At 41.4% G+C, this 26,912-nt stretch overlaps 1 protein-coding gene across 3 annotated transcripts in view; it reads left to right on the top strand.

Annotated features, from left to right (window-relative positions):
- The window catches only part of MB21D2 (Mab-21 domain containing 2), a 108,742-nt gene that overhangs the window by 78,346 nt on the left and 3,484 nt on the right, over window positions 1–26,912 (top strand). Inside the window, exon 1 of one of the 3 annotated variants that reach the window (XM_008534979.2) lies at window positions 12,223–12,336. The exons of the other annotated variants lie outside the window; for them this stretch is intronic. The gene's annotated coding sequence lies outside the window, so the exon portion shown is untranslated. Of the gene's footprint in view, window positions 1–12,222; window positions 12,337–26,912 lie in introns of those variants that run through there. 3 annotated transcript variants of the gene reach the window in all.

Below are 26,912 nucleotides of genomic sequence, written 5' to 3'. Positions count from 1 at the left end.
GTGGTCTTCCCCAGTCCATCTTCACTCAGCCTTCTCTATCTTTGTCCAGAAAAAATACCCCGACAACCCAAGAGACCTGTGCTATTTAGGGGCCAGCTAAACCCAGAGAGCCAAAGAGACTCCCCACCTCCCTCAGCAGGGTGACTCTTTGGGGACATTCTCTGTAATCTCAAACCCTGTCCGCCATCTTAGATTTACAGGCCCATTTAACCCTAACTGAAATAGGATCATTTTTATTAAACTTATTTGTTTTTCCTCTTTTTTCAATTGCAGTAATATACCAAGTAAGTTTTCCATCTTCACTTGAAAATATTTCTCATTCTGTCACACAGCCAGAATAAGCTCAGATTTACGAAACACCAACTAGTTTTAACAGCCTAAGACAACTGGCAAAATGTCAGCTGGCAAACTTACCAACGACAATAGAATTGGTTTCTATACAATGGATGTTTAAGTCTCTCCATTATGTGCTTCATGTGCCTGAACTCAACTTTCTTGTCCTAACCATTGTCTTCCAATGTCAAGAGGTCAGTTAGACTTATAGATTCTAGTGCATGCTGTCAAGCTAAGTGCACCAGTTTGTGTCATGGATGTTGTACTCAAAGGGCATAATTTGGGCTCCTGAATGTACGCATGCTAGTTTCCAATACAGAGAGAATTTGATAAATGTTAAAGGTGTGTGTGGAGGGGACAGCACACAATGGTTTAGGTGCCAGAGATTTCTCTGCTGCTCAGGGCAGAATTATTATCCTCTTGGTTAGGAGCTTGAGGATTAGAAAAGCTAGAGTCAAGGCTAGTGGTCAAAGTGAGGCTGTAAGACAGTCTCCCAACACCAGCCCGGAGCTGTTTCCGCTAGCCCACAGCACGTTCCCTTTGTGTAGGTTGTTTAATAAATTCATTTCACAACCCGTAGAGCACAGTAGGAAACAATGCAATTACTGAACCATAGGAACACAGCTGCCAACATCTTGTTGATTCAGAATTGTCCAAACACTTCCATGTGGGGGCGGGACTGATGCAATTTGCTGGTTCAACAGTTGACATTGATAAATTGGAGTTTCATTTCCTCAGCCTTCTGTTGGAGGTGCTAATGAGCATTGAAAGGCTGGAGAAATACAGGAGGGAGAGGAAGGGAGAATCTTGCCTGATCTACATACTAAGTAATTGAGCCTGGCTGACGTAGAGTTGACACTACTGGATAATAGGTGGACACATGTGAAGGTACTAATAAAGGCCAAATAAAATTAGTGCTGTGAAAATTTTAGTTATTTAAGTTCCACTTGCGGATCGTGTGGGCTGGTATCTCCATTTATTAGAATGTTTGCTTTTCCTAATATTCTTTTGTATGTTTCCTGAAATATTCTTTTATATTTCATAAGGCACTCTGCCAAGATTCCTTGGCTTCTGGAAGATGAGGGGGTTGGACCAGATGATCTCTAAGATCTCTTCCATGCTCCACTTTTTGACTGACTTGGCAGGAGAAATGAATTACATTCCCCTACACAGACATTTATCCAGGGCTCTCTTTTCCCATTCATTTTCTCATTCATTCAGTAGCATTTTGGATGTTTACTATGTGCCAATGACTGTGTTGGGAAGTAGAAATAAAGTAGAGAATAGTCCAGAACACCACCAGACCCCTACTCTCAAGAGTTTGTGTTCTAATAGGACGATAGGTAAGTAAGTAGGGTGTGTCAGGGATATAGTAGGGGGAGCGCATGGCAGTATGAAAACACACAGGAGAACCCCTAAGCTACGCATAATCAAGGAAAATGGCTCCGAGGATAGAATATCTGAAGTTGTCCCTTGAAATAAGAAGGTGAAGATGGGGAGGAAGAAGAGGCACTTGGCGGCACTTTCCTCTGTGTGCCTCCCAGGACTTTTTGAGGACCTTTTCTATATGTAGGTGGCATAGAAGGGGACTGTGAGGGTGTCGTAGAACACAGGCTTTGCTTGGTGTAGAACCACGGGGTGGAGAGGAAAAGGAATGATTTTTGGAGAAGGCACGACAAAAGGTTAACACTCAAAGTGCTCTCATTATAAAAAGGTTAAAAATTTTAAAAGAAAGTTTTAAAAATATGTATTTTATACTTTCCTCCTTAAATATAGTCTGTGGACTGCACACAATTGAACTCAAGCACATCTTTATCAACATGAGCTATTGTTAGAGTTGAAAAATATTTTAAAAGTTGTCTGTACTCATCATGAGGCAGTTGATGCCCAGAAAAGTTATTTTTTTCAGAAATCAGTTTAATGGCAGAGCCAGCTCTAGAACCCTCTTCATATCCCTGAACCACCTTCTCCTTTCCAGGGTTGACTCAAGAAGATATTACCTCCTCTAGAAAGCTTTGTCCCATACTCTATTCTTGCCCACTTATTTTCTGACAAACCCCAACTTTAAACTTTCCCTCATTTAAAAAAATAACTTGAATTTTTTTTTCTAAATTGAGGTCTTATGACACTTCCTAACATTCTGTAGTGATTTATTTTTTTCTTCTTTTGTCCAACAAATGTGCATTGAACTTTTACAATGAGATCCTTAGGCACTGGGGGCCATTGTACTTGTTCTCAGACAGCTTACAGTCTAAGAGGGGAGATGGATGATATGGTCCTAAAGGATGAAATCTTCAGTTCTTCCTTTAGAATCTAAGTCCCAGTGATCAGACCCTATCCATACTGTCCACGATTCTCCCGGTAAAGCTGGATACATTCCCAACACAAGCGATTGCTCCTTTTACTCACAGATTTCTCCCAGAAACAAATTCCTTCTAAACACATGTCAGCATAGAGAGGAGATGCAGTGATTTTTGTCTTTTTGCCCCAAAGATCATTAGGCTGTCTATGGGATAGCCTTCCAGTAGAAGTATTTTTGTTATGTTTTGGCATAGGAACCAATTATTAGTTCTGCAATTTTTATATTTTCTCATCCTTTTAGTCTGTTAGCTTTATTCGAAAGCAGAAATTGATTAAATAAAACAGGTTGGCTCGAGTACTGGACTTTTAAAATTAACCTTTTACATATATGAATGTGTATCTCGAGGTCCAAGCCAGCCATGAATAATCTTTTTCATGTCTGTTCAGCTCTCAGAAGAGTAGATTTGGAGAAATACATTTTTTAAGCCGTGAGTAGACAATTAGGACGTCTCCAGTCCTTTTAGAGATTATCAGACATTTATTTACTCAATGTTTTTAAAGCAAATTGGATCCGTTTTGGTATGGCATTCATTAAAATTAAACCTGTTTTAAACGGAATCTTGATTTTCTTTATTTTAAATGTGTTAAAGCCACCTATAAATAAACTAGGACCCAAGATATTCAGTGTGAAAATACTATGTATAAAAATGCAAATTTAACTTTGAAGGAATACTATATAGTGGCTTATAAATGTGTCAGAAATGACTTCTATCATTTATTATCGTATTCTAGCATATCTGTTTAGTAGAAACTGTAGAGGTTGAATGTTAACCGGTTGTTGGCATTAGTGTGATGGTCAGGCTGTCCTGTAAAGCATATGTGTTTATATGTTTACAGCCCCTCTCACCGCCTCTGTGTGGTCATCCTTGACTCTTATACCAGGGTATCAGAGCACTGGTTTAAGGATTAGGAGACCTTGATCTCATCATGGCTCTGACACTCACTAGCTTTGTGGGTTTTAGCTATTTAGCTGTGTCTTTTTGGCATTCAGTGTTCTCATCTATAAAATGAAGTGGTTAGATTACATGTTCTAGGACCCATGCACTTTTGAGATAAATGAATGTGAGTGATGGAAGGTTTCCTTTCATTTTGTACCAGAGAAGCGAAAGGCATGACAGATAAAGTGACCTGCTTGTGGCCACAGGGAGAGTCACCAGCTCAGTAGGTGTAGGTCAGGCTCTTTCAGATTTTTTGGTCTCTCCATCCCTTTGGACCTGATGCTCCCTCAGGGTCATCCTGGTAATACCTACCTGGTATTGGACTTTCTTGTTTACAAAGCCTGGTTGTTTGCATTTGCTCTTATGGCTGTTAGGATAACTTCTAGGTAAAAGGCATGAGAGTAATAAAGTTGTCAAGATCCCATTTTAATAATGAATTCTCTCTCATCATGCCAATCAAAATCGATGTCTTCGATGAATTTATATTACCTTTTCTATTGGATCTTATTTTGGGGAGAAACCAGTAATGAAAGTGAAACAGTGGAAGCTACTCTCCAGGGTGTCACAGGCTCTCCTCTTCAACCACGTTTAGAAACAACTCCTATTAGAAATGAAGAATTTACACAGATTCATCACTTCCCATTTTCCTTTAGATTAGTGGTGTTAAGCTTGTTTGTGGCTTGTGTAATTAGCTTCTATGTTACTTGGTGTGAATAATGTCTCTTGGTAGCCTCACCTTTAAGAGTGTGATGGATACATATCCATTTGTTTGGAATCAGATCACGTATTTCCATGTAAAAACATCCCAAGTGATGCCTAGGTTACAGGTGCCGTTTTAACTCGGTTTGCAGCTGAGCTGTAATCCTCATCGTATTGGCTTGTATTTGGAAAGTTGGAGACTCTATAGGGGGAAGGAAGAGGAAGAGAACTGAGCCCAATTTTGAAAGTGACAGATCCTCTCCTTGGCCCTGCCTGTTGAGGCCTCCCTGTCTCTAACTTCTGTCCTCAGGGCGGTCCAGCATTCTGATGTCCCACCATGGTACTTGGTTAATCTACAAATCACTCCATCTGCTCTGAATCAAAACGCCCATTCTGGCAGGGCAGGTGGTCTCCACCACTGAGAGAATGTCACACTCTGATTGAACACATTTCTGCTAAAGAGTAAATGGTAATTAGAGCCTTAACTTCCAAGAAGCAATTTCCATTTTCTTTTTTTTAATTGTGAAAATGAACCTACTTGGTAGAATTTCAGGCAAGAAGAGAGGGAAAAGACAGAAAATTTAGGCCTGAAAAATTTGTCTCTGGGTTCACTTCTCCTTATCTGCCCCTTGATTTCTCAGATTCTTTCATTTCTGGACTCCTCTAGTGTGTGAAAGCTTTGGGTACTTTGCCATCTCCCTGACAATAGCTGAACTATGAAGAGAAGCTGGAGGAACAGAGGAAAGCAGATATGGATAGTTGTCACCACTTACCTGGGTGAGGTGTTTGTAGGTCAACTCTGTCTTTTGAGTCAGACACCTGGGTTCAAAGATCAGATCCAAGGACTATGTAACTTTGGGCAATGATTTAACCTCACTGTCTCCAATTCTTCACGTCCCCTGGGGGTATCATAAAGATTAATGATAATACATAAAAAAACTGTTGGCCCAAAATAGATGCTCAATAAATGGGTTATGTTTTTAAGAGGCCAGGAGTGGTTGGATAGTGGCATTAGCAATATCTGGAAGGCAGCAGCATCAAAGAGAATTTTCAAAGAAAATAAAAGAAAAGTGATAACCAGATTCAAAGTAGTGATAACAAGTCCTTGTTATTTGAAGGGTGCGTAATGTCAAAAACTATTCTATTTGTTTCAAATAGGTTTCTGGGAGTGGAAATCAGGTGATGAAGCTCCAATGGAGGTACCCCAGGGGTAGTACCTTCAGATGTGTGCAGCTGAGGCCTGCTGAGTTGTTCTGAGGAGGGCGGGGCCTTTGCAAAGAGAGCCTGGGCTGGGATGCTGGAGGAGTGTCTCAAAGGCAGCCTGAGCAGTCACCGAGACACGTGTGCTTTCATCAGCAGTCATTTGTTGTCTGTCTGAGGCGAAAATCAATACCAGAAGGAGGAGATGACAAATCATTCATTGTCCAGAGACTGGCTGTAAATCCAGTGCCCATTATTTTCTTTCTAACCGCTTTAAAGAAACTTCCACGCACGTCCTCTCCCGGAAACACGGAGCCTCACCTCCACACTTCCAAAGGTCTTGGGAAAAATCTGCAATTGCCTTTTGTGTTGTCAAGGGTTGTTATTTCAGGGGAATTAAAGATGTTTTCCATTCCTTTGTGCTTAAGTTATATCGGCATTCGTAATGTCTTTGTTTTCTTTTTTTCCATCTCTTCCTTAGCACTCATGCATTTTAGAGAGTTCATCCGTCTGAAGAGTCTGTATTTGCGTGTGTTGGGGAGCCTGTGCTTTACAGTTGTTAGCTCTGACTTGCTACCAATTCCTCTTAGTACATCTCCATCTCTTCCCTCCACTCAGAAACACACGCACTCTTTTTCTGTTTGGACTCCTGAAAGTGAGCAAAAGCATGAAAGCCCATCTTGTCCAACCAGCTCACTTGCTAGGGAGCAAACAGCCTGCAGAGGGAAGTGACAGCCTCTCTTAGGGAGCACCAGGGCTGTGCCCTGGGTGTCCTGCTTTGGGTTCAGGGCTCAGAGCCACAGCTTCTCCCCCGAGCACCAGCTCCAGGGCTGGAGGGTCTGCTCTCCAAGCTGCCTGCACTTCCACAGCCTCCTGCCCTGCCTTGAATGTGTGGAAAGGGGCAGAGATAGTCCAATGAGCGGGGGAAAGTTGGGAAGAAGTGAAGCCCTTTTAGACAGCTTTGGAATGATTAGAGCAGGGAATTGGGGACCCCCCAACAGCGTTCTGTATGGAGTAGCTCTTTTGTAAGCACTGATTTATTTTTCTGCTGAAGGCCAGCCTCAGGCAGAATTGGGAAATAGCCAGCTTGATATGATGCAGTGATTTTTCAAACTCTTTTTTCCTCCCTTTTAAAACTGCAGGACTCTTACTTCAAGTAGGAGAGGCATCAGAGGAGCCCGATATGTAAAACAGATGAAAGTGGCTGCAGTGGGGTGGGAGGCCCGGATTCTGCCCTTTTGGGGTGCTCAGTCTTTCCTCCACTCATTACTGGACTCCATGGGAGGCTTGGCTCCTGGGGCCCCTTGGCTCTCCTTAACGCTTCATTTGGAAGCCACCATTGCGGTGAAAAGCCAGTGTCGGACTCGGGTGACCCTGTGTTAGTCACCATAGACAAATCCCTTAACCACTAACCTGACTTTCTTTTCTTGTAAATTGAGAATAAAGCATCAAACTGGAAGATTTTTGCATGTAAATATTAAGTGAGATAACATATCATATACTAGGTTCACAGCAGATTCTCTATAAACATTGACTCCCACCTCTCTTTTTATCTTGTTTTTTTCCCCTTTCCCCTTATGCCTTTTCCCTTTAGATGTCCCCTCCTTCTTAAGAAACCCAGAGATCTCTTGCTCCAGCACTGGCCAGACAGGCTTAGCTCTCCAAGAAAACTATGAATCACTTCTATTCTAGTGTCAGCTCAGGTCAGCTCTGTCCTCCCCAGGAGTTCCATGATGCTTCCAGATTCTGGCAGAAGAACTTGATCACTGCCTCTCTGATTTTCAGTTAACTGAGAGCTGGCTTCAACAATTGACATTCAAGGGAATTGTATTGAGGGGTTTCCTGATCGTTCTTCTTCCGACCAGCAGTCTGACTTCTCTGTCCCTGCTCCAGCACTAATCTAGGCATTTATGTGACAGTACTATGTACACATTCCTTAAAATCCTTGTGTTCTGCAAAATAGCGTTCTAAACACAACAGGGCTTACGGGAAAATTAGGGTTATGAGCAGATCGCTCAAAACCTATTTGACTTTGTAACCAGGACATTAATAAAAGCAATAACAATACTGAAAAATAAATATCGCTCTAATATAGGATTTACCTATAAAAAAAGATTGAAGGTGGCTTGATTAAAAAGGGTTGTAAGGAAGGGATAAAGTCATCGAATTTTGGAGACAAGGATGAAATGCTCTAAAGTCATAGAAAACAATTAAAAAGAAGCATTTCCGTGACAGACCACATGCCAATCTGAGCCAAGAGGAATGTGAGTGTTAATTGGGTTGCTGCTTTCTGCTGTGATTGAGGACATTTTGTTGAGTTGCTATTCCTTGGTTTTACAAAATATTCACATTCTGGGAAAATTGCATATGAATTAACACTACTTTTTATTGTGTGACATAATTTTACTGTTTGCCAGCCCTAGACAAGCTAGTTCATATTACAGTGACACGTTCTGCGTCAGGACAGCCCATTTCTAGATCTCAAGAGCCTGATCCCCCGAGTTCTCTGTCTAGTGAGTAAGGCTCCATCTCTGTCCTGAAAACACTCGTGGTCTTGTGTGAGATGTGGGAATGAACTCAAATAGCTGCAATGCCAGTCACACAGAAATCTCAGAACATGTCTGGTTAATCAGGAAATAATATGCCAGATTGTGAGGGGTTAGGAGGCAAAAGCTTTTAGAAGGAGTAGAATTGTCAGGATGTCAATGGGCAAGGATGGAGAGCAAAAAGAGAATGAAGAAAGGCATGGCAGCTGGAAAGCACAGGGCTGCTTGGGTACCAGCATGGTTTGGGGGCTTCACTTTGGGGCTGGAGCCACTGAGGAATATAAGGGGGCAGTAAGACAAGGTTGACGTGGAGGTTGGCCTCAGAATATGGGAGGCCTTGACTGAAGGGATGGGGGCGCCATCAAAGGCTTTGAGCAGGCGAGTGATGTAATCAGAGCCGACCTTTTAGAAGCCCCTTTTGGCAGCTTATGCTGGGTGATGGTGGTGGGGAGTGGAGTCCGGTTAAGAGGTGTTGCACTTGTCCCTGTGAGAGATATGAGGGCCTGAGCTTGACTGTGACAGTGACACACAGTGGCAGTGGGATGCGTGGAGATGGCGTGACACAACAGACGTTTTAGAGACAGAATCTCAAGCGTTTGTCAGCTAAATGGATGGTACAGGGCTCTGGTGGTACCTGTCTAATAATGACAAATTTACTGTTTTGGGGAATGATAGCCAATTTGGAGCGTGGTTTTGGAATGTTTGAGAGCTCATGCTGAGGGCCGGCAGGGGCTGGGGCACACCTGGATTCTACAACTGGTCTATACTGAAGTGGGGGCAAAGCTTGTGACTCACAGGTTACCTACCACTGGGTGATCCATGCAGACAGAATAAACGAGTTGCCCTCAGCTCTGGGAGAGCAGATGGTGTTCCCTCTACTGGGACCTACCCCCCTGCCCTGAGCCCCACTCCCTGCTCGTGTTCTGATCATAGGACTAGAGCATTTTTAAGTTTGAAAGACCTTAGAGATCATCTTATCTCTAAACCCTTTGCTGGATAGAAAACTGGGGCCCAGAAAGGTCACATGTATGCCCAGGGTATGTCAGAGGCAGAAGGCAGACTAGAACCTGGAACTGTCACTTACCAATCGTCAGAAAGTCTTTAAGTAATGGCTGTGTATTAGAGTTCTCCAGAGAATCAGAACTAACAAGTTGTAAAAGGAGATTTATTATGAGGAATTGGTTCATGCCATTATGGAGGCTGAGAAGTCCCACTATCTGCCGTCTGCAAGCTGGAGACCCAGGGAAGCTGGCAGTGTAATTTGGTCCAAGTCCAAAGGCCTGAGAACCAGCAGAGCTGATGATGTAAATCCCAGTCCAAGGGTGGAGAGGGGGAGAGGAAATGCCCTGCCTTGAACAATGAGGCGGACAAAAGGGGCAAATTCCTCCTTCCTCCAGCTTTTTGTTCTTCAGGCCCTTACTGGATTGGATGATGCCCACCCCCATGGAGAAGGGCAATCTGGTTTATTCAGTCCACCAGTTCAAATGCTCATCTCATATGGAAACACCCGCAGACACTCCCAGAAATACTTAGCCAGAACTCTGGGAATCCCCTGATGCAGTCATGTTGACAAATTAACTATCACAGGCTGTTTGAAATTGTTGATCAGGATACTTTGTTCTTACAGAGCATCTTCTAGTTTATCAAAGTTTTAGTTAACCCGTTTCCTCTTTTGACCCTCATTTGACCTCATTGGTGGACAGACGTTGTTCCTCTTTCCAGGTGAGCAAAAGAGGCACGACAGGTAATGAGCCTTCCCCATCACGTAGAGAATTAATGGAGGATCAGGCCCAGAGCCTAGGTTTCGTCTTCTGGTTCCACTTTCTTTCCTACAGTTTGATTGTAAATCCTGTAGCTGTACTAAACCAGTGCTTCTCAAAATGTGCTCTGTGCACCAGGAGCGTCAGCGTCACCTGGGAACTTGTTAGAAATGCAGATTCTCGGGTCCTACACCAGACCTACTAAATCAGAAACTCTGGGAGCCGAGGCCCAGCAATCTGTGTTTTAATAATTTCTCCAGATGATTCAGAACACTAGTTAGAGAACCACTGTGGCAACAAGACAGAATCCGTTCAGTATCCAGGATTTCACTGCATTTTGCTCGTATATCAAATTCATCAAAGAACATAAAAGATGGTATTAAGCTAAAACTGACCATGAAAGTCAGTACATCTGTCTTTTTCTCTTCCTCTCTTTTCCCCTTCCTCCATCACTGCTACCACCCAGGAACTTTGTGATAACTTTTCACTGAAAATATTTTCCGTCTGTTACAAAACTGGCAAAGTTGTCATGAGCTCTCCTTCATTGCACCCACGTTACTTGACACTTACAAAGCCTGAGAAAACCAAAATCAAAAGAAAAAAAACAAGAAGAGAGGAAGGGAGATGGTTGAATAGACACTAGAACATTTCTTTTTTTAAGAAAAAGGCACGTGCCCAAATAACAAGATAAAAACCAGTATTATTAACTGACCTGGAGAAATGTGAACAGAATGCTGTTTTAAAAAGAAAATTGCATTTTCTCAACCTCAGCAAAGTTCTAGAAACTGTATTGGGAGGTTTTATGTAACTGTTTCAGTCAAGTCTCATAACAGCCTTGTGAAAGAGGTGGTATTATCCTCATTTTCTAAAAATGAGGAAACTAAAGTTTCAGAAGTCAAGTAACTTCTATGTCACACAGCTAATAAGTCATAAAGCTAGGGTTCACGTTCAAGCTTTTCTGTACCGTAAATTCATCATCTCTCCACCACATCAACAGTTATCTCTTAGGGGCATCCTTCTTTTCCATATGGCTTTTTCATCCTAACGCTGTGGAATTGTAGCAGTGGACAGACGACGTCCCACCGTTTCAGTAGGATTGCTGCAGACAGCATGTGGGCATCTGGGATTCCCCGGCGAGAAGCACTGTTTCTGAAATGCATTTCTGCACACTTTGAAAGCATATCAGTAAGGCCAGGTATGAATTTTAAAATTTTATATCCACCCTTCGGGCCTTTTTCCTCTCTTACTTTTTTGGTTGGAGCCTGTCCAACACTGTAAAGAAAAATTAGGAAGAACCGACCTCTAGTGGAAACACTGAGAACTTCATATGGTTTTGCAGGAGGGTTTCTCCCCAAACCGCTCCCCTGCTCCCTTTTGAAATGGAATTATGGAATTTTTCAGCTGAAAGTTACTCTCATGATAAGAGTTGGGTCTGTGCAAAATATCGTTTTTATCACTATCTTAAAAAAAAGATTTCTTGGGGCCAGCCCCGTGGTGTACTGGTTAAGTTCATGTGCTCCGCTTCAGTGGCCTGGGGTTCGCTGGTTTGGATCCCAGGTGCGCACCTACACACTGCTCATCAAGCCATGCTGTGGCAGCATCCCACATACAAAATAGAGGAAGATTGGCACAGATGTTACTCAGGGACAGTCTTCCTCAAGCAAAAAGAGAAAGATTGGTCACAGATGTTAGCTCAGGGCCAATCTTCCTCACTAAAAAAAAAAAAAAGATTTCTGCATCTCACAATCACACTACCCTTGGGTTTGAGTCCTTTAATGTCCTTTCTCAAGCAGGCACCATCTTTTAAAAGAATGCTTGTTACTTAGTCTTTTTCCCACTTCACTATAAAAACCTAATCTGACTGGATTTTTGGAAGGGACGCAGTATGAATATGGGTTTTTATATTTAATCCATTGTATCTAAATTCACCTGCAGGACAGTTGATAGCTTTGGACATTGTATACTTCTATTCAAACTGTGTGATCTTTGGTTCCACAAGCTGAGCTGTAATTGTGCCCATCACCACAGGTTCATTGCTTGGCTGCCAAGCCAGCCGCGCTGCTGATGCTCACTGACCCACATACGTGCTCCCGAGTGAGTGGTGCTGTGTGTGCAAGTGCCCTTAAAGACTCTTGGTTGATTACACAATTGCTTTGTCCACACTTAAGAGCGAAGAGAGGACAAAAATCAGCCGCTCTCTGATGAGTGGAGGGATAGACGGTGTGGAAAAAATAACTGGCAGAAATCTAGCAAAAATGGATCTTTTTCATTCAAAGCCAAGTGAATAACTGGGAGGTTGGAGACGTAAACGAGTCCCCCAGTTGCGAGGAATGAGAGATGTCGTATCTTTCCTGAATCTCAATTCCTGTCACGTTTTCAGAAGACCCACCAAAGTTGTGTCTTTCCTGACTTGAAGAATAGTTCGTCTCATCTCTTCAAGATTTTAGAGAATTGCTGGTACCATGAACTTCTTCCTCTGACTTGACAGCTTTGCTTTTCGTGAGTCCATGCAATTAAACTTTCTGCTTTGAAATCGAGGGCGCGACCAGACAGTCTCAGTTTTTAAAAGCATTTCAATATTGCTAGTGTAAAACATGGGTGTCTCCTTGGAGATTATGCTTCTTCCTTCTAGGGTGGGACGCGGGGACCGGAACTCTCTCAGATGCCTTAGACCCCTTGGTTAGAGACCCACGTGTAGAGTGGAAAGAGCCCTTGACTGAGGATCAGGACTTTGGATTCTGTTCCCAGCACCTGTGTCAGGTGCTGTGCTGTGTCACCTTTGCCCTTTGGACCTCAGCACCCTGATCTGTACCGTGACAGTGGGAGGACGTAACCTTGAGAGTTGTGTCCTCAATAATCTATGATTCATTCATTATTTGTGTGGGAAACAATATATGACTTAAACTTCATCCTCTGGAATCCAAAAGTTATGGAATTAGCAACTGATTCAAACATCCTTCAACCCAATAAAGTTAAAAAACAAAACCAAAACCCTTTTACATCTCCCTTAATAACCACCATTTTGGTTCACAATTTCTCGCTACAATATTGAATTCCCCTTTTCCTCCCCACACCACTGACTTTTGCTCCGTTTTTTGACGGTTGGAGGAAAACTAGGAGAAAGCAGCCATCTCTCAAAGGATCGCTTTCTCACTTCAGCATTAAGAGCCTCGCTTTTTGACTTTCTCTCTGACTTTTCTTCTTTGTTGTGCAAACGTGGATTTAAAAACACTGCCACAGTTTGACCCTCTTTCAAATGATCTGCTCATGCGTTTAAACTGCAAATTTCAACCTCACACAGGGCTTAGCCTGGTTGTTTTTTAAGTCTGACTTCTTTTGATGTGAACTTTTCCAAGCTCAAACACTAAACTATGTTTTCACCCAGATACTGAAAGTAATTATCAGGTAGTCAGTTGTGGCTCAGAGGCAGTTTCTGCTCTTTAATAGTCTGTCCTTACTTTTTTTCCCTGGAAACATTTATTTGATCCTTCGTCCTTCCTTAAATTACGGGTATGCATGTAGCCGTACCAATCTGAACTTTTGTGTGGGACATTCCAGCTTTATACAATGGCGAAACTTTGAAGATGTGTTCACAGACTTGTTATTTTTTGAAATAGCAGATTTTTAGGATGTTCCTACTTTGTTGCTCGGAAACGTGATTGAGGATATTCATATTTGAAATAACACTTATTTCAATCAGGATACTGACAATACAGGCAAGGAGGTCATCATTATTAATATATTAGGTATTACAACAATGAACTATATGGAAAAGTAATTAGTAACTATTAGGTATCTAATTATTTGAAGCTTAAAGAAAAGTTATTTTCAGCGGCTGGCCCGGTGGCGCAGCGGTTAAGTTCGCGTGCTCCACTTTTCGGCGGCCCGGGGTTCACAGGTTCAGATCCCAGGCACTGACCTATGCACCACTCATCAAGCCATGCTGTAGTAGGCATCCCACATATAAGGTAGAGGAAGATGGGCATGGATGTTAGCTCAGGGCTAATCTTCCTCAAAGAAAAAAAAAGAAAGAAAAGTTATTTTCTAGGAATGATGTGTGTTCATTTAGATGGTGTAGATAAGGAAAGAGGGTATCTTATCAACAACCCAGTCAGTCCAGGCATAACAGAGACCTGTAGGTTTGTCCTCTATAAAATATTGCCCCAGCAGAGCAAGCTTTCCATTTTAAGCCCTTTCTTTCCCTTTCTGCTCCCCCTGCAGCAAACAATAACTTGGTACAGAACCCAAATGACACACCCTTCCTTCCTTTGAAGTAATTGTGTGTGGTCAGACTAGTTTTTCATCTAGCTTAGGCCAAAGAACTATGTGGAGATTTTGTGCACTTATCTTGTGTAATCCCTTAGCCACCAAGAGCCTCAGTTTCCACAGCTGTGCAGTGAGAACTATAATACTCCACAGAATCACGGCCAGGAACAAATGAGAAAATGACTGCGGCCATTCTCTGGGAACTGCACAGCATCATACAGTGGAAAGCAAAGCTTATTTGCATTATTGATTGATTGGAGACAGGTTTAAAAATCAATTTCCTTTTTATTAATCATTTTGGTTCCTAAATCTTTTAGTGTATGTATTTATTTGTAGTGAGAATGAAACAGTTTTGCAGAAAGAGTGGTGCCTTACCTTCATAACATCAAAACTATTTCCTTTGCCTTCTATTGCCCTTATTCCTGACACCTGAAGCTTTATATGTGGGTTTTTTTCTATCTCAGCGACAGCAAATGAGAGCAGAAACTCTGTACCTTGTGACAAGGTCTTCAACATACTTTGAGAATCAGTTATCAACCATGTTGCCTGCCCAGGTGAAGCGTCTTTGAGTCTTGGCTCAACCTAGATGGAGCCTGTCAGCTTCTGAGTTACCAGGAGATTTCCTGTGAGAGACCTAAAGGGACAGTCACTGACTGGTACCTGGGGGCAAAAATGCCCCAGGGTGATGCTTTTAAGATAGAGGCTTAGCAAGGGGCTAAGACTCGATAAGACTCTTTCCCCAGAGCTTTCATTCTAAGATTTTATGACTTTGGATCCCAGCTAGAAGCTGTTAGTAAGTGAGTGGAAAGTGGGTGCCATCTCCTGGCTGTTGTTGGGAATTGCTTAGTAAGACGGAATCCATTTATTTACACAGCCTGTTTTTGTTCATCAAAGAAAACTGCACCATTACCATCTTTTTAAAAAATCAGGTATTAGACTTTGATCTTAGATCACAATGTAATTATATAGTAGTTTTATCTCCTAATCTCTGGCTGGGACTGTTGACTAAAAGTTGATGCTTTGGAAAATGTCCTAGAGTTAAATTATTCTTGGACGAGAAGAGATGGTCGTTACCATCTAGCTTATGGTCAGCTCATTAGCAGGCTCCTAGCTTCTCCCTTTCATCTCTTCTGAGTATGTCATATGATTCCCTGGCTTGCAGATATAGTGGTTCTGGAATCGCTCATCAATCTAAGTATATCACCTGATGATTTTCATCCTGGAAGATTCCTGTAAACCCTATCTTTAGGCTGTCCCATCTGTTTATTCATTCAGTTGACATCTGTTGAGTTTCTGTTGTGTTATGTTAAGAGATACATGGGTTATCAGACAGAGGGACAGCAACAGGTCAACAAATAATTGATAATTGGTCTAAGCACTACACTAAAGAAAGTGTGGACAAAGGTCATTGAATGGAGAGAGGAAATATGTCATTTGGAATTTTTTCCATACAATTCAGAAGAGCAGAGGCAGATTAATCCCAAGTGGAGGCTGAAAGAGAAATGTTCTTTTGGTCTTCGAATTTGGCTTGAGACTCACATATGAAGAAGGCGGGTCCACTTGAATAAGTTTCCATTCTGAAGGTTGGTTCCTGCAGTAACCTGGAAGCTGGGCTTACCTACTTTTTTACTCTTTCTCTTCAAACCTTACTCCCCATTGTTTTCTTTGAAGATTGAGGAAGAAATGGCTGTATCTAACTAATGTATGAATTTCATCTCTCTGAAGTTCTCTAGAATTGGAAGAGGCTTAGAATGTCCTTAGGGGAATGAGGAAAATTGAAATATCAACAAAGCAATAAATGAACAAGCCAGGTGCTCATTATGAATGCACTGGAAACAAGCTTGCTGATCGGAGAAAGCTGATGAACTCTTTTTGAGACTTGTGCTCACATCTCACTTTATAAAACACATGTACTAGATCTATAACTTAATTGTGGGAAAGAACAAGTAATTTATTGTCATCAGCTTATACTTCTGTTCTCATGGCCAATTATGCGTCTGAGGTGGTGTGATTTCATCCAGAATTATTAACAGAGATGAACCTGTTTAGCACTGCTACACACACACACACACACACACACACACACACACACACCCTTCCAGAAACAAGACCTACCTTGGTGTGGTAGTTCATCTGGGAGGTGACACTAAGAAGCACTAGTGAGGGGGTAGAACGACTGAAACATTGAAAAGAGAAGAGCCAATAAAGCGTCTGTTAATGAGCTGATGAGCAGATTAATCTTCTGGGACCCTCTGGGAAGGTGTGTAGAACCCATCTTAGAATTGTCTCACTGGAGTCTGGGGAAGCTGGGGCATTTGTCCACCGATTCCTATCCTCGGTTGTTGGAGGTTTGTCCCCGTGGTGTCAGTTCTCCACATTAACTTCCCTGCACTTCCTGGCAGTGCCAGAGCAGAGATGGCCCTCAGGCAGAGGAGCAGAATCACTGGCCTTGAAGAGGGAAGCTGCCAGCTTGCAGGAAACTGCCTACCATAGGTGCAAGGGCAGGGCAGGGCGGTGTGTCAACATTTCCTATGCATACGCAACATACTCATGTATTCACACATATTAGGAAAAAGATAAAGTCAAGTGAAGTCAATAATAATAGGAAATTATTAATTTTGTTCAGATATGAGAATGGTGGTTACAGTTTTAAAAAGGTCTTTGTCAGGTAAATATCTTGAAGTATTTATGGGTAAAATTATATGATATCTGGGATTTACTTTAAAATATCACAGCAAAAAAATGGGGATAAATGAAACAAGAATGGCAAACAATTGTTGAAGCTGTGTGATGGGTATATGGTGATTCATTCTACTATTATCTCTACTAAAGTATATGTTGAAAATTTCCAGAGTAAACTAATTTTAAGACAAGGTCTTTGCTAGCCAATGATAGTTTTAAAATCCTTTAGAGGGGACTTCTTTATGTTAATTGGGATCATTTTTGAGCTAATGTAGCAACTCTGAGTGTGTAGTGTAGATGTCAGCTATGGAGTTCCTTTTTAATCAACGGTGACATATTTTCTTAGGCTGCTGGGTCACAAAAAGGGTATCTCTTATTAAGGCTCATGGATACCAGTTGGTTGTTTGATTTGGGGGTTTGGGGGTTTTTTAGAGAGGGCGCAGAATTCTTCATGTTCTTTCTCCATGGCTCAGTGTGCCTGAGCTGAATTTTGCAGAGAGAAGAAATGCAACTAGGGTAAATTCTGCTCTGTCCACAGAGGAAAAAGACTTTCTGCTTCAGAACTCAGTAAGAGCTTCTGGCTTTGTAGTTAGTTTTTGGTTTGTTTGTTTGTTTGTTTGTTTGTTTTGGTCATGATGTTCCCAGCCACCCTCCATCCATCTCCTGGTCTCCCTAATCTAGTGGTAGAAATTTAGGGGATAGGACTTTAAAATTAAGGCTTTGCTGTTAAGTTAAAATAAGCAAATTAGACTGTGCCTGTGAATATATGGCAACATTCTCAGAGTTTGTTTTGGGGGTCTGAAAGAACTCCAAGGATGTTGTGATTAAAACACTTGTGGAATGCTCTTTGAGACTGTCTGAGAGTTAAGTATGCAACACAACACACGCAGACACACGCGTGCATGCACACATAGCTGTATGTCAGCACTAGATATTCATTTTTGTAAAAGTCATTTAAAATCAAGTCTTTTTTATGACCCTTTACCCATTTTGCTCATATACTTTATTCCCCTGGGATGGCTAAAATCAGCTTTTAATCTGCTTCAGAAATCATTTTACTCCAAAGTAGAATTTTTTTTATTTTTGGATGAGAAATAAGCTTCCACTAACTGTTTTTAATAGTGTTTTACATGGAAGTTTTAAAGGCCCAAAGATATTCAATTGTTTATTCTCTTAGGAGAACCCATTTAATGCTGGAAAGCAGTGTGGGATAGTGAAAGAGTATGGAATCAACTTGAATTTTGATCCCAGCTATTATGACCATGAACAGTTTATTGGACTGTTATTTATCTTGATTTCCTCATCTGTAAAATGAGGACAGTATCACCTACTTGAAAGTGCCAAGAGGAATGAACGAAATGACATAGGTGAAACATTCAGCCTACGCCTGAGTGCATAGTAGAGCCAATAAATACGTGCGCCCTTCTCAGAGAGCCCTTGACAGGAGATGTACCGACTTTGAAAATGTGCTCTAGAAAGTCAATCCTTCTTTTGCTATGAGGTGTGTTATTGCTAGTACTGGGCTGTTTCCTTGTAAATCAGCAGCGTTGGTTGGCGAATGTGACAGCAGCTAGGCTGCAGATTAGAAATGACACCGAGTAAACCAGATAAGGGGGAAGAGCAGCATCCAGCATTCAAGCCTAATGCTCCCTTGGATTTCTTACTGCCATTGTTACGGGGCCCACATTGGATGGCCGTAGGCGGCTACAGGAGTCTAAATTATAGTCTTCTGTCTTGAGTAGTAGGCTTTTGTGATGGGCAGCTATCTTGGAAGGCGTCTACACTCAGACTCCATTACAAGCGTGCATTTATAGTCTTAACCCCTGCCGAAGATTCTGATTGATCGTCTCTAGGGACAGGAAATATATGCCCTCCACAGGCAACATTGGTAGAAAATTCTACCAGATGGACGAGTCTTCCATTTACAGATTAGACTGAATTTTTCTCTGTATACCTTCTACTTATTGGAATCATATAGGTAAAGTCCATTTTTTCTTTACCAGGACCACTCATCAAAGATGTGGAGGTGGATCTCATTGCTTTCTTGAGTTTTCTATTCTCCAGGCTAAACAATTTGCACTCCTCTCCTTCCTCCTCTGTGTTTTGGCTAGGACCTTTATTCATTTCCTTCAGTGTTATCTCAGCTTATACTTATATGTTCATTAGTGTGGGATTATTTGATTAGTGTGGGAGTTGTTCATGCTCTTATCAAATATTTCTGGCTCTCTGCCTTCCCAGCATGAGGCAGAATTGCACTTTTTCCCCTGGGGTTGGGTGGGACCATGTGACTAGTTTTGGCCAATGATTTGTGAATGAAATTGATGTATGTCGTTTCCAGGCCAGAATGTTTAGCTGCTGAAAAGAGATCCTCCAGGGCTCTCTTTTCTCCAGTAAAGTGATTATAAAATTCTAGATAAGGGCTGCTCTATCCAGTGGGGTCCTAGATTAAGGAAAGAAGAACCCCCAGCTAAGCCCTGATGGTCATGTAGGCTGAATGAAAAATCAGGCTTGGTGGTTTTAAGTCCCTGAGGTTTTAGGTTTGTTACTCAGCATAACCGCATCTATCCTGATTGATACGGTTATATCCGGCCTTCTCACTAAATGATAAGCATGATGCAGTGGAGACTGTGTGTTTGTCTTCACCTTTCTATCTTGAGTATCTCGCAGAGTACTTCCTCAGAGGAGGCATTAATACTTACGTGTTGCATGCATGAATAAATCAAACCTGAGTTTTGAATCCCATCTCTATCCTTGCAATTTCCTGGACTTGGCTTACTTCATTATACCTCTTCTAAAATGTATGCCTGTGCCCTTCCATCAAATCTGGCTTTCCAGTTTCAGAGTAATTAAGTAGTTTGCCTAAACATCCCCAAATGAGAAAGGAATGCAAACCACACTCGGCTGGGCCACAGGCAGAGGTGAATGGGGTACAGCTGGCTTAATTCTGAGCATCTCCATCACAAACTTAGTGCTTCTGCTGGAGATCAGGAGAGGGGTAATCTGGTCACCAGGGAAACATTTCTCTGTCCTTATGTAGCCATATGATACCATATTGGCATTACTCTTGCTTTCCACTTGCTTTTGTTTTTATTTTTAAAGAATAAGCTTTCTAAAGTGAGCAGTCTTGTAAATTGACAGTCCGTAGCTTTTGTGCCCTGTTGTGGCTGTGGGAAGCTGCTAGGTGGGGCTAATAAGACTCTCTTTTGAGTCTTGCCAGTAAGTTCTGGTTGGGAGAAACCATGAATTTTTAAACTCCCCTAAGGACTAAAAAGAAGGAAAAGGGCAGGACTTATTCGATGGGAAAAATATACTGATGACATATGTGCATGCACCTGCCCAGAACCCTCTGTTGATTGACTGCCAAGTAAGGACCAGACTACACGCTAAGTAATTTGGCGTGCATTTTCCTGTTTTATCCCCATTGCCACCCTACAAACTTTTAGTTGTTATTCTCTAATTTCTGAGCAACTGAGGCCCAGAGTAGTTAATTATGTTGGTCACAGATGAATGGGACTTGAATCCAGGCCTAACTCATGTTCATTCTGTTCAAAATAGCTTAGTAGAGCCTGGCCCCGTGGCCGAGTGGTTAAGTTTGCACGCTCCGCTGCAGGCGGCCCAGTGTTTCGTTGGTTTGAATCCTGGGCGCGGACATGGCATTGCTCATCAAACCACACTGAGGCAGCATCCTACATGCCACAACTAGAAGGACCCACAATGAAGAATATACAACTATGTACTGGGGGGCTTTGGGGAGAAAAAGGAAAAAAATAAAATCATTAAAAAAAAAATAGCTTAGTAGACTTGACCAAGCCCATCAATTTTTAGAACTTTGGTTTTAAGTTTTAAGAAGGAAAATTGAGATTAGAGAGGCTTTTCTTTTTTTTTCCACTTGACTTTTGGATTATTGGTAAGTGATTTTATAGGCATATGCTGGCAGTATTTCTTATTATATTGTGTAGTAAATTCCATGAGGGATGGGTTATGGTTAATGAGGTATTGGGGTTGACTGAAACAAACGATCCACTCAATGAGCAGTTGCCTCCTGATCCCAGGTCTGTATTAGCCACTGCAGTAATAAAACCTCAACTACCGGAGCTTGTAGAGTGTTGACTGTGATAGTGTCTTTCCTTTGCTGAGCCTCTTTGCCAATTACTGTGTCAAATGCTTTATATTGTTATCTCATTTAGGAGGGAAAATAAGCCATGAGTGCAGCCCACTATGGTAACAGGTGTAGAAAGTGTTAACATGAGAATGCAGGGCCAGGTACCATGGCCTAGTGGTTAAGTTCAGTATGCTCCACTTCGGTGGCCCAGGTTCAGTTCCCAGGCGCAGACCTACACCACACATCAGTGGCCATGCTGTGGCAGTGACCCACATACAAAATAGAAGAAGATTGGCGCAGATGTTAGCTCAGGGCGAATCTTCCTCAGCAAAAAACAACAACAAAAAAAGGAATTCAGATCAAGGCTTTCCATGGGGGTGCACAGATTGTTCATTGCATAGGACACGTATTCAAAGGGAACAAGGAAGGGCTGGAATCCAACCTGCCCTCTTATTGCCAAACTGTGTGCCTTGCCACATGATGGCATCCACCAGCGGAGGCATCCCTGGGCTGGCAGCAGTCAGGTGCAGCTCGGGGAGAGATGCTCCATTCCTTTCCTTTCATCTAACCTGCTGTGTATACCTAACAAATGCTTTAAATAGGTTCCCTTGTTTAGTTAAATCTTCAAAGTAACTGTGGAATAGGTGTGATTCGGCAAGTCCAGTTTTATGGGTGTTGGACAAGGGAAGAAGATACGGGGAAAATGAACTAAGTATCTACTGTGTGCGTAGACATTTCATATCAAGCCTTTAAGGGTGGTTTTATGGGGTGGGTTGTTTGTTTTAAAAAGATGGGGAATTGAAAGCTCAGAGGTTGAATAACTTGTCAGGCTTAAGTAGTGAATGACAAACCCAGGATTCAAACCCAAGCCTGCCTTATTCTGGCTCCATTGCTCTTGCACACGTATTTGTGTCAAAATGGGAAGAGATCGAGGATGACTTCTTTGAGGAGGCATCTTTTGAATCAGTCTTATTACTATATATATTTGGTCAATAGGTCGTTACGGTACATGAATTAATCAGTTTTCTAAAAGACTTAAACAAAATTATATGTAATTGTCTCAGAAATTATTCCAGATAAAACAGACTCTGACTTAGAAAACATATTGCTATCATTGTCGATATGAATGATCACGCAGCAGATTATTAAAAAACTAGGAAGCTCCATTGGGGTCTCACTTTTGTATTTCCTGTGTCTTACAGTCCATTTATTTAGGAATACTAATAGCTTCTTGCAAGACAGATCAAGTCCATTCTTCCTTGTGATAAATGTGGTTAGTCAGACACCTTCTGCTGCGTGTTCAAGGTCACACTAAAGCTTTGACCAACAAAAGCTCAAAGGTTGGCACCTTGCCTTGAGACCTCTGCTACTTTCCTTCTGAGCCGTTCTGCATCCATGTCAAGCCAGGTCACTGTCACAGGGAGAACAGTCTAGATGCCATTCTGACCTTCTCAACAAATGAGGGAATAAGACAGTGCTGTTACTCTGTCACTAGGGGTGTGTGACCTTGAATGACTTATTTCTCCTCTCTGAACCTCCATTTTTTCACCTATAAAGTAAGAGACTTCTTGGTTTCTGGCCATGAATGAAGGAGGAAATTGCTAAAAACCTTCCCAAAATTGGGGTCATTAAAAATTTTATAGATTGGTGACTTTTTAGAAGGTAGTGACCATGCTTGCTTCTCAGAATATTCCTCAGAATGTCAAGTAAGCGTGACAAAAACATGTGCTCCTTTGAAGCATAAATCGTAATATTTTTATAGGAAGGTTTTATATTATTTATTAACAACCAAGGAGACTGCTTGCCAAGGGGATATGTCAGAATCACAGAAGAACTTTGTCAACATAGTTCCATTCTGTACCCTTCCTACCGTTATGAATCACTGCAATAAGAAGGCACTGCTATTGGTGTGCCACGTGATTTGGGGTGAAAAAGAGAACTCTTTTTTTATGAAACAATGAATATTATTGAGATATTCAGGTCTTTTTTATCTACATAGAAATCTTTTTTATATGCATAAAGATGTATGAGATTTTCATTTGAATTCCATAGCATTAATTACAAGACATAAAAGTTTTACCTCTTTATAGATCTTTCTCCCTTCAACATAGGTAAGAGAGTTTTTTTTTTTTCTTTTAAGAATCTATGTAAGTACTGATTTCACTTACCTGCTTAGTATTTATTAAACTCTCTACTTGAGTTCTCATGTAGCTGCTGGAGTGGGACTGTGAAGATGGGAGAAGACAAAAAGTGATGCTTAGTTCTTGTGCTCAGGTGTTAACAATCTGGCATTATATGTCTGAGTGATGGAGGTTAGTTATTTGAATTCATTGGAATATGATGAAGTTTTATTTTCTAGAATAGAGGGGAGTAAGGGGCAGAGTTCCATTTTTCACTTGACATTCTAAGGATAATGAGCAAAGAACTTAGTGGATGACGTGGAACTCATTCCTTAAACTCGAGGCCCCAGTACCTACGTAAAAGATTAATATTAAGGTCTTCTTAAGTAGAAACTCAAAATAAACCGAAATCAAGGAATCAATTACAGGAAGGAAGACTGGAAAGCAGTTTTACTTTGTGTTTTTAGGAGCAAACATATGCCGAGCCTTCCAGGAAAAGAAGAGACCCACCCAGGGGAACAAGCTGCCTCTCCAGCCCTCCTTTTCTTTGCTGCTAATAACTTCAGTGGTGTGTGTGCTCATCTTCCTTTTGTTCCCACTCTGGCTTTGGATAATTTAAAAATAGACAGCCAAAATCACTTGGTCTTACCCTCCTGTAATTGCACAAAAACCCTCGGATTAATTCAGAGATGGTACTTGTTGGCACTGATGCCTACAGCCAAAGTATACAGTTGAAGTTTTTCCCCTCCTCTGTCTTTTTCCTTCTCAGCCCCTGGCTGTGCTTTAGTTGCATGGCAACCCATCTGCCATGATAGCTGATGTCAGCTCATTTTCACTTACACTTAGCCCAGGAAAGTTTTCAAGGAGGGCGTTTGAGTTTGTATAATGCTGGGGCAGGCTCCAGTTTGTGTTACCAAATCATTTGTAAAACTGCAGACTAATGGGCTCAGGCAGGCTAAATGTAACTGTGGATGTCACAGGGGATTAGCTTCCGGATCAATGTGGCCTTAGGGACTTGGTTTCTAACTTCTAGGAGCTTAGCAAACGAGCCTCAGCAATATTCTGTCTGCTGCTGAAGTTCTCTCTGCGCTTTAAAGGAATAAGAAGAGTGCAAAATGACTCTAACTCCTGAGTATTAGAATTTAGCCAAATAGTCGACATGGCTCTTTTGAAAGAAGGGCCAGCATTTTAACTGGGTACATAAGCAGTAATTGGGAGGAAAGAGGAGTATGCTAGTATATATACTAACTAGTGAAAATACATTAAAACTTCTTCTTTAATCCAGCAGAGGGCAAAAGGGAGTTTTAATTTTTTTCTCACCTAGAACTATCCAAAGAAAATTGTAACAATCCCAAGGCAAAATTCAGTGGCACGTTTGTAAACAAATTATTCCCAGGCTATTAATGCTCAAGCTATTCTGGTGGTGTAGACAAGTCTGAGATAGTGTGCTCAGAGCCGCTTTGATCCTGTGTAGGGCAAAAGCATGTATAGAATTTTGAGTTATTTATGCCTAAGAGGGGACAACAATATGTTATGCAGATAACAACACCACCTCTAATCAGTTCAGATCTTATTTACTAATCACAGCGCAGCATTTCACCATTTTTCCCATGTGTATTTATGGCACTCCAAATGCTAGAGTGAAAGAGTATTTGAAATAATGAGTAAATTATGTCATTATGAAATGTTTCTCTTTGAAAGTAACTATACCTACACGTGAGTCTATAAAATAGTGAAGATGATTTTCACAACCTACTCTGCATTCTGAGAAGTCAATCTTTTATAACTATAGCTAAAACTTGGGGTGGTGGTATTTGTTACTTTGTAAAGATGAAGTTAATACTGAACATGATGACAATTGAGAAATGAATCTTTGTCTTGGTTTTTTTGATAACTTTCAATCCTGGTTGCTAACTTTGGCTTTTAAAAAACCACTTTTAAAAAGGAAAATAAATTTTCCATGCTGAATTTGTAGTGAAGGCTGTTTTTGCCTGGGTAGTATGTAGTGTCTTAGATTGGCTTCCCCAGGAGGCAACCACTGAAATGGAGTTAGGATATTTATTAAGACGTACCCTGGGGATCAGCACCTGTGGAAGAAGGATGAGGCAGAGGGAAAAGTCAGGTTTCCTTGTAGGCCCAGTGTCAGCCTCAGCTGACCCCTCTGGGATCTTCAGAGTATCCTGAACTGGGGCATTCTCACAGGGATCTGTTACTGAATGTGCACCCCCCACCCCATAGCACCTCAACCATGAAACATTACCTTGGTTGAGGTGGCTCTTTGCAGCCAAGACAATCCTTAAGGGACTGTTCTCACATCACTCTCAGCAGCTGAGACAAGAAGACCTTTACTGAAGAAGGATCTAGGTGGACCATCACGGCACAGGTAGTGTGAGAAACAGCCTCAAAAGTCAGGTACACTGGCTTCTCTTTTCTGATGAATTGTTGACCCTTTAATGTTAGATAACTCATCAATTGCTTTGAAACAAAAGTGATAGCTTGCTATGTTCCTATCTGTATGGAAGGAAATGGTACTAAATAAAAGACCTTTTCAAGGTTAGTATGTTTAGAAAATAGAATTTTAAAGAATGAAAAAGAATACATTTTATAAATGAGTGTTAAATTCTGAAACATAATGGTAGCACGGACACTTACACTCCCCGGTTTATTTATTTGCATTGGGATTGTCCTGTGGATAACAAACTGTGTTGAGTCAAAGTAATTGCAATGAATAATGGGATCACAGTTCTTTGGCCTCTTTGGGGGGAAGTTGTTAATAAGTCTCAGAGTGATGCTGGTAGTTTGTCAGATATTGAAGGGCAAGTGAATATATAATTAAAATGCGGGAGACGGGGAGAGTAAATTTGTGTGTCGTTCGTGGAACATTTATGTCAGGCCTTTAATTAAGTACTTCATGTTTAAGCCCTATTAATTCCATCTATTCCTTACTTTATCATTCAGTCATAGCTTCACTTGTGTGCCTACTGGGTGCAGACTCTTATGCCTACTTCATACCTATTCAAGACTTGGTTTTTATCCTCAAAGAGCTCACAATCTCATCAAAAAATTCACCTTCGTAATATCACTACCAATCGCATCAGAAAAGTATTAAGTTTGGGAAGATGTTAAAGTTCATGCTGCAGGAGATGAGTTTTCTCTAATTTTTTCTTGAAAGTTCCAGTTTTATCATTGGCAATAAATATTTTCAGTTGTTTTCTCGAAGACAGTCTCATTTTGTTCATTTTTTCAAGAAAATGTCTGTCAAATACCCAAGTCCGAATAGCCATAGTCTATCAGTCGTTCTTTAAAATAAAAATGATGTTCCATGAACAAAGCAGTGAATTTAGCTCACAACTCAAACGATCCCATGAATGCGTTTCTTGCCGACAGTGTTTGTATTTCATGTGAGGCAGAAGTGCTTTATGGTTACTTCCCATTTCGTCACAGAATATTAAAAAGATGGTTCAAGAGTTGGGATTTAATAAAATTAATCCATTTTTTATTTTCCATTAAGGATTTTCCTAAGTGAAACTTGATTTTTTTTTTTTTTTAATGCTAGTGCATGTCAGTAGTAAAGAATCCAGTAGGGGTTGGCCCCGTGGCAAAGCAGTTAAGTTTGCACGTTCCACTTTGGCAGCCTGGAGTTTGCCGGTTCGGATGCCAGTTGCAGACCTACACACCACTTGGCAAGCCATGCTGTGGCAGGCGTTCCACATATAAAGTAGAGGAAGATGGGCACGATATTAGCTCAGGGCCAGTCTTCTTCAGCAAAAAGAGGAGGATTGGCAGCAGATGTTAGCTCAGGGCTAATCTTCCTAAAAAAAAAAAAAAAATCCAATGACTGCTAGTAAGTATAGTCTGGTGCCACTGTCTCGACTGAAGCTAAGGCACCAACAGATTTGCCCTCC

The sequence above is a fragment of the Equus przewalskii genome, chromosome 18 (assembly GCF_037783145.1).
Source record: "Equus przewalskii isolate Varuska chromosome 18, EquPr2, whole genome shotgun sequence".
Classification (NCBI taxonomy): domain Eukaryota; kingdom Metazoa; phylum Chordata; class Mammalia; order Perissodactyla; family Equidae; genus Equus; species Equus przewalskii.
The sequence above is the reverse complement of the archived record's forward strand: the minus strand, read 5'-3'. Positions and strand labels throughout refer to the sequence as shown.